Raw genomic sequence first — 11,929 nt, 5'->3', positions numbered from 1 at the left:
CCAGGTTCTCTGTGGCCCTGGGACACAATGAGGATGAGGAAGGAGCCAGTGACTTGGGAAAGCAAAGCTGTGGTGGGGGGCCGGGTGGTGGTGGCAGCAACAAGGAATTAACCGATTTCTTTGAGTGTCCTTTGTTTCAACAAAATGTAGTTTTCCAAGTAATTGTTTGCCTGACGCAATAGGGCCTGCTGGGCCTCAGGGTGTAAATCTTCCCGACAAGGGGTCAGTTTTCTGCTTTTTCCTGCAAGGCTGGGGCCTAGCAGTTTCTGTGGGCCAGCCCAGCAGGTCTTGAATTCATTAGTTTGGGCCACTTGGCTGAGTTGTGTCCAGCCCCACTGCCAGAGCTGGGGGCTGCTTGGCAGAATCCTGTCTGCCCTTTCCCGCAGGAGGCCAGGCGTGCCCAGGAGAGGAGAAGAGGAGGGGCAGGGGTGTGGAGGAGGAAAAGGAGAGAGAGCTGGTGGGGCAGAAGGGTGGTGGTGGGGGGTGGGGAATGGAACAGAGGAGAAGGGAGGGAAAGTGAGAGAACCTTAACTAGTTGCTGGCTAGCTGCAAAGCCTAAGAAAAAAGAAAAGAAGCTTTAGAAAATTGTCTCTGTCTCAGAAAAGGGGCCAGGACATGGGAGTGACATGTGGGACCTACCTGCATGGAAGCATGTTCCTGAAAAACATCTTGAGTCCTGGTTGCAGAGAGAGGAAGGGGAATAAAAGGCCCATTTTCGAGTGTCTGAAAAGTCTCTATCACAATGCCCCTGACTCTCTCCCCCTTCTCTTCCCCCCACCCCACATTTATTCCCGTTTAAAATATAAAGACATAAAAGCATTCTTGTGCTTCCTTTTCCCTCTTCTACTTCCTTCACACTTCACCCCCCAATTCCTCCGCCCAGCTCAAATTCCATCCCAACCCCGATTCTTTGACCCTCCCCAGAACCTGAGTAAATGGGACTCTCCATGTCCACCAACCACTGCCCCTTTCTCAGCATCACCTTACTCTCCTTCCCCATAAAGCTCCTGATTAAATGACGTAGAGTGTTGACATTTTTAGGGACATCCAGGCCTCTTAAATGAACAGAGAAGACCAAAGGCCTGTCCCTCCAAGTTCACCAGAAGGTCAGCCTGTTGCAGACCGAGTATAACAGGGTCTGGATTAAGCATCCACCACAGGACATCACCCAGACTCTGCCAATCAGTCCACATCTACCCTCTATTGACTTCCAATAGAGAAGGGTCGTTCTGGTCCACCCCAGGCCTCTAATCCACCACCCCAAGTGAAAGCTTTGGGCACAACTATCCAGCGTGTCCTGGTTCCTTCATAGCCCTCCTGCCAGCTTTGTAAAACCTAGTACCTTAACCATGTCTTGTCTGCCTAGTAAAACGTGCCCCGGGGTAGTATCTTTAACCTCCAGTATTTGTACTTATGTGTGAATTTAAAACCCTGTGTTAGGTCAACCTAGAGAGATTTGCCTTTCAGTCTTCCCTAATTGCGGGATTAAAGGCTTTAAAATTGCTGCAGGCAGCACCCACCCAGGGAAAGGTGTTTAAGGGGGCAAAGGGCTCTTTCCCTGTTCCTGATGTAGACTGTAGACTTTTTTCCCCTCTGAGACTGTCTAGAGCCCAGTCCCCAGAAACCAAGTTAAGAGGCTTCTGGGCCACACTTCTGGGGTAGAGAAAGAGCTAGGAGATGCCCCCGGCAGTGAGTGAGGGCGCTTGTGAGATCTCCCCCTCTGGTCCCTCTAAAGGTCTGGAGAGACAGACCTCAATGTGCTCATTACAAGTAGATTAACCTAGACACATTTCTGCCCAGACCCAGAATCCTGGGCTGGAGCTCCTGGGAGCCCTGGGATTGTGGGGTTCTCTGTGGGTCCAGCCCATGGTTTCGACTGGTGCTGGAAACAAGAAGCCCCACCTCTTCGTTCTAGGGCTTGGGATCAGGACAGCAGCACGACCAGGTGTGTGGCTGGAATACCAGGAGGGTGTTTGTCTTGGTCTCTGATGTGTATCTTGCCTGAGAGTTCTTCCGAGAATGATGTTATCACAGCAGCAGCAGCATCACATTTTTTCCCCCAAAGTGTCCAGATGTGCATGGCACTGCGCTAGTCGGCTGAAGCTGGATCATTCCACAGGGTCCGAAGCTTTCTCTGCAGCACGGAGAGCCCAGGCGGTTATGGGCTCATACTGTCGTGCTCTACAGCCCGCCGCCTCTCCTCGCAGAGCCAGTCTAGGCAAAGCAAACGTCTCTCCTCTAAAAAGCTGCAGAGGTCTTTGGGGGATCTTGTGCAGGCTAAACCAGAACCCTGATTTGCTTTGGTTGGTGGTCTCCGCCACAGAGCTAATGAGCTGCAAATACTCCCCTTCAAAAGGAAGGGCTGAGCCTTTGAAGCCTGCAGGGACCCGCCCAGAATACCGCAGCCTCCAGCCACAGGCGGCACTTCCCCGCATGGCCCTGGAGAGCAACTCGTTGAGAAGCAGTGTGTCCCACAGCCTCCCCTCTGGCGCTCACGCAGCCTGGGCCTCCCCCGTGCAAAAGGGGAACCGTTTTTGCTTTGCACCCTGCATTTTGGGAGCTACACAAAGAGCATAACGAGGACCATTTGTTGAGTAATTAAATATACGCCAGTCCCTGCACAAAACACCATACATGTTTCATTTTCGCTGTTTTTCTCAGACCTTAAACATACAGAAATGGGAGCACAGAGACGTTCTGTCATTAGACCAAAGTCACACAGCTAGTAGGTAGCAATCCAGGACTTGACCCTAAGTCCAGCTGACTTCCAAGACCATACATCTCAACATATGGTAAATTAGTTTTATTTCTATAAAACCCTGGAAATGAGCCTTGATCTACATGCGTCTGGGGCCCATGTGCTTAAGACCAAATAGAAATTGGTCTACGTCCAAAGGAAATCACACTATCGGGCCAGTGATCTTCTCTGAGAGAACACGGAAAAAAGTCTTCTCATCTAGATCTCTTCTTCCCCCAGCTTCAGCCAAGGCATCTGTTTGGTGGGAATATTTCTGAGTATACATACTGTCAACTTCTAGTGAAATTCCGAACAGTAAGGACTGTGGGTGGCATTTGGACAGCCAGAGAGAATTTCAGCTTCCTAATGATTTCTGAGAACTAGCTGTAGGTCACGGGCTTGGTCCCCGAGCAAGAGCGGCCCATGTTAGTCCAGAAGGCAGACAGTTCGGCAGAAGTGAAGAAAAGCAAATTCTAGAAGCAGATTGAGAGCAACAGAAACCTATCAAGACTGTATTGAGGATTTACCTAATGCTCAAAGCTCACAGCAATGCGTAAGCAGTGTGTGTGTGTGTGTGTGTGTGTGTGTGTGTGTGTGTGTGTAGGGCAGGGGGTGTTGGGGAAGGGGAAAACCTGAGAAATATAAGACCCCCAAGGCTTTTGCAACCTGATTGAGGAGGAAAGACCAATATTATATATAAAATCACAGCCAAAAGGGTTTGTGTTACAGTGCATGTACATGCTAAATTATTCAGAACAGACCAATAGGAGGCTAGATCAGCAGGACTTAAACTAGTAAGAAGGGGCTTCACGGGGTTTGAAGAAAACTAGAGCCGGCTCTTGCAGGCTGAGGAAGATGTAATCAGGTGCTAGGATGAGAGGGCATTCCTGCTGAGGAGCATACATATGAAGACTACAAATAAAAACTCAAATCAAGTCTGTATTGTACTTTAAATCACAAGCTGTTAGGGCTCACGGGGGTCTTCAGAGGCCACGTAGTTGAGCCCTCCCCTTTGCAGACAAAAAAACAGAGGCCAAGAGAAATCAAGTTGCAGTTGATGAACCCTGTATACTCCTTGGGCTTTAGTGGATATTGGTCTCCATGGAAGTGGGATTGCTTTGTAGACAAGATCTCAGTTAACCCAATGACATCCTTGGGAACCAGCCAGAGATGGAGATAGTGGCCAGAGCCGTAGTGGTGATTTGATCCCTCGTATCATAGTGAGCTGGAAACTAACCAGGTCCCCCACGTGTGCTCCGTCAGACTCTCCAGCTGCAAAGGGGCACTGTTTGAAAGGTGGGGGATGGGGAGACACCTCAGCCTCCCAACTGGCCTCTTGGCACCCACTCTTGCTCCTTTCAAAGGGTTCAGCACACGGCAACCAGGGATAATTGTATACAATGAAATTCACCCACTTTAAGTGTAAAGTCTGATGAAAATTGAGTAACCGGACACAGTCCTGTAAACACGACCACTCTCAAGACATAGATGTTTGAGCACCATAAAAACTTCTCTCCTGCAATCACCACTGTTGATACTCTGCCTTCGACACCCAACACTCACGCCAGGAAACCACTGATCTGTTTTCTGTCCCTACAGTTTCACCTTTTCTAAAGTTCCAGATAAATGGAATGAAGCAGCATGTAGCCTTTTCTTTTGACGTCCTTCACTTCCTGTCATGTTTCTGAGATCCCTCCATGATGAATGGGGTCATGTTTCATCTTTTTTGGTGCTGAGTAGCACATAGGTACTCCACAATCTGCTTACCCACTCGCCAGTAGATGGACGTTGGATTTCTTCCCCAGTTTTAATGATTTTTGCATAGACTTCTGTGAGTATTCAGGTACAAGTCTTGGTGTGGACATATGTGTTCATTTCTCTTGGGTAGATATCTGGCAGTGGGATTGCCAGGTCATAGGGTGATTATTAATTAATTAATTAATTATCTGTCTATCTATCTATTTTCGTAGTATTGCCACACTCTTTTCTGAAGTGGCTGTACAATTTTGCATTCTCTCTGACAATATGGAAGAGTTCTAGCGGTTCCACACCCTCCCCAGCACTTGGTTTCACCGGTGTTTCTCACCTGACCCATTGTAGTGGGCGTGCAGGAGCATCTCGCTGGGGCTTACTATGAAGTTACATTGTAACTGGTGATGCATCCTTTCATATATTTGCATATATTGCATATATATTTCATATATCATCTTCTTTTGAAAATGATGTGTTCCACTTGCCCATGTTTTGCTGGTTTGCATGTCTTCTTATTGAATTTTAAGAGTTCTATGTATATTCTGAGTACAAATGTATTCTGTATATTCTGAATATAAATCCTATTCATAAGGATGCTTTGCAAATATTTTTTCTCAGTCAGTGACCTGCTTTTTGTTTTCTTACTTGTGTCTTTTGAAAGGCAAAAGGTTTTAATTTCATTTTTTTCGAAGATTTTATTTATTTATTTGATAGACAGATCACAAGTAGGCAGAGATGCAGGCAGAGAGAGAGAGAGAGAGGAGGAAGCAGGCTCCCTGCTGAGCAGAGAGCCCGATGTGGGGCTCGATCCCAGGACCCTGAGATCATGACCTGAGCCGAAGGCAGAGGCTTTAACCCACTGAGCCACCCAGGCGCCCCTTAATTTCATTTTTTAAAAGATTTTATTTTTAAATAATCTCTACACCCAATGTGGGGCTCAAACTCATGACCCCAAGATCAAGAAGACACTCTACCAACTGAGCCAGTCAAGTGCCCCAAAAGCTAATTTTATCAACTGATGTGACTTTCTGGATCTTTGTGAAATATTTACTTAACCTAATGCAACAAAGATTTTCTTTTATGTTTTCTTCTAGTTGTCACTTCATGTTCAGCTCTGTGATTCATTTTGAGTCAATATTTCCACACGGTTTAAGGTAAGGAGCAAGGTTCAGTTTTTAAAATACAGATATTTGGTGGTCCCAGCACCATATGTTAAAAAGACTATTTTTCCCAAGTGTCTTGCCTTGCCACCTTTGTCAAAAATCAGTTGAAGATCCTTAAGCAGTGGAACTATTCTTCATGATACTTAGCATTGGGTACCTGCCACACACTTGTCAAAACCTACAGAATGTACAAACCAAGAGCGAAACCTAATGTAAACTATGGGCTTTCGGTGACAATGTTGAGATCAATGCAGGTTTATCAGTTATAACAAATGTTACCTCTCTGGTATGGGATGTTGATAGTAGATTAGGCTGTGTATGAGTCAGAGTAGGACATGTATGGGAACGTTTTTTACTATCTACTCACTTTTCCTACAAACCTAAAACTGCTCTAAAAAGTAAAGGCTATTTGTTGAAAAGAGAAAAAGTACTATATTTTATTTTATTTAAGATTTATTTATTTGAGAGAGAGAGAGCATGAGCGAGAGGGGCAAAGGGAGAGGGAAACAGAATCCCAAGCGGACCTGCTCTGAGCTCAGGGAGTGCACCATGGGACTGGATCTCAGGACCCCAAGATCCTGCGACAAAACCAAGAGTTGGACACTTAACCAACCAAGGACTACCCAGACACCCTTAGTCTATTATTTTTTTAACAAATCAATTGACCATATAAGTGTGGGTCTATTTCTGTCTCTCCCATCTGTTCCATTGATCTATATTCTTTTCAATACCACACATCTTGATCACTGTAAGTTATGACAAGTTTAAAATCAGATAATGTAGGTGATCCAGGTTTGTCCTTTTTCAAAATTATTTTGGCTTTTCTATGCATTTTTTTCTTTTTCCTATACATTTCAGCATCAGCATGTCAATTTCTTCAAAAATACCTTCTAAGAGTTTCATTAAGATTGCACTGACTCTATAGGTCAGTTTGGGGAGAATTGCCATCTGAATCATATTGAATATTCCAATGCTTTATCATGTAATCCATTAACATGGAATCTACTTAATTAAGTCTTCCTTTGTGATGTTTTCTAGTTTTCGGCATACAGATCTTATACATCTCCTATTAAATCTATTTCTAAGTATTTTTCATGCTATTGCAAATGGAGATTTTTAAAGAAGTATTTTCTAAATGTTCATTGCTAGTATATAAAAATAAGATTGGGGTGCCAGGGTGGCTCAATCAGTTAATCTTCTGACTCTTGATTTCAGCTCAGGTCTTGATCTCGGGGTCATGAATTTGGGTTGCTGTGTGGGGTTCCATGATGGGTGTGGAGCTTTCTAAAAAAAAAAAAAAGATTAATTTCTTTATATTAACTTTATATCCTGAGATATTGCTAAATTTATTAATTCTAGCAGCTCTTTTGTAGAACCTTTGGGATTTTCCCCATATGCAATTATGTTATCTGCAAATAAAGACAGTTTTACTTCTTCCCGGCCAATGTATATATATTTGTTTCTTTTCATTGTCTTTTTACATTGGCTACAAACCCCGGTACAATGCTGAATAGGAGTGGTGAGAGAAAGTGTCTTTACCTTCTTCCTCATCTAAGGGAGAAATCACTGCACCTTTCACCTAAGCATAAAGTGTAAGTGTTAGAAGATCCCTTTAATTAGGTTGAGAAAGTTCCCTCCTATTCTGAATTTGCTGAATGGTTTTGTTGTTGTTGTTGTTGTTGTTGTTGTTGTTATGTGTTTTTATGGAAGCATGTCTATTTTGACAAAAGCTTTTCTGCATCTACTGAAGGGATCATACTGCCTTCCTCCTTGATTCTGTTAATTTGTTGAGTTATACTGACTGATTTTGAAATGTTAAGCCAGTTTTGCATTCCTTGAATAAATCCTACTTTGTCATAATCTATTACCTTTTTTATACGTCACTGGTTTCTATTTGCTAATATTTTATGAAGGATTTTTATGTCTCTATTCATGAGGGATATTGGTCTATAGTTCTTTTTTTGTAACGTCTTTATCTGGTTTTGGAATCAGGGTTATACCAGCCTCATAAAATAAGTTGGGAACTGTTCCCTTCTCCTCTATTTTCTTAAAGAATTTTTGTGAGCCTAGTACGATTTTTTTCCCTTAAATGTTTAATAGAATTCACCAGTGAAGCCATCTGGACCTGAAGTTATCTTTGTGGATAAAGTTTTAACTATGAATTCAATTTCTGTATTTCATATAGGTCTATTAAAGTTTTCTACTTCTTTCTAAATCACTTTTGGCAATTTTGGTCTTTCAAGGAATGTGTCCATTTCTTATAGGTACTAATATCTATTGGCTCAAAGTTGCCCACAACATACCTTTATCATTCTTTTCATGACTCTAGGGTCTATAGTAATGTTTTCTCTTTCATTTCTCAAATGATTAATTTGTGCCTTCTCTGTTTTTGTCTTAATCTATCTGATGAGAGCCCTACCAATTTTACTGATCATTTAAAACAACCAGGTTTTTATTTTTATTTTCTTCATTGTTTGTTCATTTGCTATTTCATTAAGTTCTGGTCTTTATTATTTCCTTCTTTCTATTTACATTGGGTTTAATTTCTCATTTTCTAACATCTAAAGTGATAAACTTAGGTGATTGATTTTAGGGAACCTTTTTCCAATATAAGCATTAAACCTATAAATTTCCCTCTCTGCACTGCTCTAGGTCCATCCCATAATTTTTTAAACAAATTTTTATTTTTGGAATATTTTTAGATTTACAGAAAGGTTGTGAATATAGTACAGAGTTTCCATACACCCTTCACTCTGTTCTCCCTATTGCTGACACTTCACATTCTTATGGTCCATGTCACAATTAAGGTATCAACATTAGTTTATTACTATAAATGGAATCAATACTTTTTTTAGATTTTGTAAGTTTTTCCTTAACACCCTTTTCATTTTCCAGAATCCTATCCAGATATCCCAATCTATTTAGTCATTGGTCTCTTAAGGGTCCTCTTGACTGTGACCGCTTCTCAGATTCTTTGTTGTTGGTGACCTCGACTGTTTTGAGGAATCCTGGAGACTCCCAGTTTGTCTTTCTCTGGTTAGACTGGTATAATGGGTTTTGAGGAGAAAGACCATGAAGGTGACGTGCCATTCTCATCATATCACGTGAAGGTTATGTTTCAGCATGGCTTATCAATGACAATGTTAATCTCGATCAGTTTTTCCACTGTCAAGTTTTTCCACTGTCAGGTTATTTTCTCATCCTCCTCTCCTCCCATCCACCATCCCTTTCTGTACTTTACAGCTCATATTCAAAGGGGTGGGCAGTAGCATTCACTTAATTTATCTGGAATTCTTCTCCCACATTTGTTTATTCAGTCATTGATTTATATCAAAACAGATTCATGGATATTCATTTTATATTTTAGGTTATAATCCAATATTGCATTATTGGTCTTGTAACTCAAACTGTCCCAGCTTTGGTCATGGGAGGTTTTTAGGTTGCTCCCCTATCCTCTTGATTTTTGAGCATTTCCTCACTCTCTGGCACAAGCCGTTCTAGGTTTATCTTGTGTATTTCCTGTTGCGGTCTTACAATCAGCACTGCTTTAGCAATATCCCACAGATTTTGATGTGTATATTTTCATTATCATTTAATTCAAAATATCTTCTAATTTCCACTATGACTTCTTTAAATGATGGATTAGTTAGAAGTGTGGTACACAATTTCCAAATATATGGAGTTTTCCTAATTATCTTATTGATTTCTAATTTAATTCCACCATAATCAGAGAACATAGTCTCTATGATGTTGATCTTTTTTTGTTTGTTTTTGTTTTTTGGTTGTTAAGTGATCCTTTACTGAAAGATTTTCCTTTGTAGTTCTTAACTAGCTGGACATCCGACTGCACCACTATTGATGTCATGAGGGTGGCAGCCATCAACATTGCAGCCCACAGACGGGGCAGTCCTCAGAATGTCTTTAATGGTTCCAGAGAGTTCTCTGGTAAAGATCGGTGCCATCCATCAGACAATGTTGACAATCTCATCACAAGTGACATTTCACTGTGCTTAATATTTTTCTGCTTCCTCTGTCTCTTGGTGGTCCCTTGAGGGCTTTGTTAATCAGGGCAGAGGCAGAAGGCACCACTTCAGTCTGGGCTTTCTGTTCTGAATGGTCAGTTTCATAATAATCTTCGACCACTCCAATGTCATCACCAAACTTTTTTGGAGATAGACCCAGGGGGCTGATGTTGGGGGCCAGGGTAGACATGGCACTGTCTTCCCCACCAGTGCACCTCAGGTATGTGATTTGATCTGGTTGGGGTTCAACTTAGGTGGCATAGTGGAGGCAGCTGGTGTTAGATGAACCCAGATTTGGGAGGACCAAAGACAGTTGCACGCTCACCTACTCCCAGGCAAAAGCCAAAAAACCATGATGTCAATCTTTAAATTTAAGACTTGCTTTATGGCCCAGCTGTCCTGGTAAACACACCATGTGTCCTTGAAAAAAAATACGTTTTTTTGTCATCATTCAGTGTAATATTCTATAAAAAACAACTCAACCAAAGTGATTAACACTGTTGTTCAAAATCACGGTTCTTTTTTGTTTTTGGTTTTTTTGGGGGGGGGTCTCATTTTATCAATTGCTGGGGAGAGCTGATAAAATCACCAATGATTGTGGAATTGTCTATTTCTCTCTTCAATGCCATCAATTTTGTTTCGTATATTTGAAGCTTTGTTATTAGGCATATACATGTTTACAAGTAAAGGCATTGTGAAATGACCCTTTTTATCATTGTGAAATGTTTCCCTTGGCCTCTAAAAATACTCTTTGTTTTGAATTTTCCTTTTTCTGATATTAATATAACCACTTCAGCTTTCCTACACTTAGTGTTCACATTGTATTTTTTCACCCATTTACCCTCAAAACATCTGTGTCTTTATATTAAGTGTGTCTCCACAAGAGACACACTTTTTAACTTTTTAAGTATGTCTAGCTTTTAAGTATGTCTAACTTTAACTTTTTAAGACAACATATAGTTGGATCTTGTTTTCTTCAGTATGACAATCTCTGCCTTTTAAATGGAGTATTTTAATTTGTTTATTTTCAGCATATCTATGTCTTTATATTAAGTGTGTCTCTTGTAGACAACGTGTAGTTGGATCTTGTTTTCTTCAATAGGACAAGCTCTACCTTTTAAATGGAGTATTTTAATCCATTAGCATTTAATGTAATTATTGGTATAGTTGGATTTGGAGCCACCATTTAGATTTTTTATATTTTTCCTCTGGTTTTTGTTGTTTTCTTTTGTTCTACTGTTCCTCCATTCCTATTTTTTTATTGTTTCAATTTTTTTAAGATTTAAGTTTAATTATCCTGTTGGCTTTTTAGCTTTTCTTCTTTGCATTATTTTTAGTGGTTACCCTAGAAACTACAATATACATCCCTACTTTTTTACAAAATGCTTATAGTAAGCATGGTTGTATTTCACACAAATTATAAAAACCTTGCAAGGAGCACCTAGGTAGCTTAGTCAGGTGACCAACTCATGGTTTCAGCTCAGGTCATGATCTTGGGGTCATAGGGTTGGGCTCTAGACTTGGTTCAGAGTCTGCTTGGCATTATCTCCCTCTCCCTCTCTCCCTTTGCCCCCCCCCCCCCGCTCATGTGCGCTCCCCACCTTGCAAATATATAAATAAAATCTTTAAAAAAATAAAAACTTCATTTCTGTGTTGATCCATATTCCTTCACCCTATCTTATTCTGTGTTGATCCATATTCCTTCACCCTATCTTATCCTTTTTTTAAAAAGATTTTATTTATTTATTTATTTGTCAAAGAGAGAGAGAGAGAGCAAGCACATGCACACAAGCAGGCAGAGTGGCAGACAGAGGCAGAGAGAGAAGAAGGTTCCCCGCCAAGCAAGAAGCCCAATGTGGGACACAATCCCAGGACCCTGGGATCATGACCAGAGCTGAAGGCAGTGGTTTAACTGAATGAGCCACCCAGGCATTCCACCCTATCTTATCCTTTATGTTTCCATTTGATAAGTAGAAAGGGATTTCCTTTAGTACTTCTTTTTTTTTTTTTTTTAATTTTTTCCTTTATTTGAAAGAGAGTGTGCACTCATGCATGTGAGCTAGGGGAACAGCAGAAGGAGGGAGAGAGAATCTATAAGCAGACTGACTCCTTGCTGAGTGTGGAGCCCAGACTCGGGGCTTGATCCTAGGACTCTGAGATCATGACCTGAGCTCAAACCAAAAACCAGCTGTTCACCCAACTGAGCCACTCAGGCACTCCAGTATTTTTTTTTTTTTTAAGATTTATTTATTTAT

General features: G+C 41.4%; 1 pseudogene across 1 annotated transcript; it reads right to left on the bottom strand.

Moving 5' to 3' along the window:
• Positions 1-9,476: 9,476 nt before the first annotated feature.
• Positions 9,477-9,935, bottom strand: LOC308339217 (large ribosomal subunit protein uL11-like; annotated as a pseudogene). Its single transcript has one exon. The product of its transcript is annotated as a large ribosomal subunit protein uL11-like (transcript).
• Between the last annotated feature and the right edge of the window lie 1,994 nt (positions 9,936-11,929).

Source organism: Martes martes (assembly GCF_963455335.1).
Source record: "Martes martes genome assembly, chromosome: 2".
In the NCBI taxonomy this organism is placed as follows: domain Eukaryota; kingdom Metazoa; phylum Chordata; class Mammalia; order Carnivora; family Mustelidae; genus Martes; species Martes martes.
Note: the sequence above shows the minus strand (reverse complement) of the source record. Positions and strands in the feature narration are given on the sequence as shown.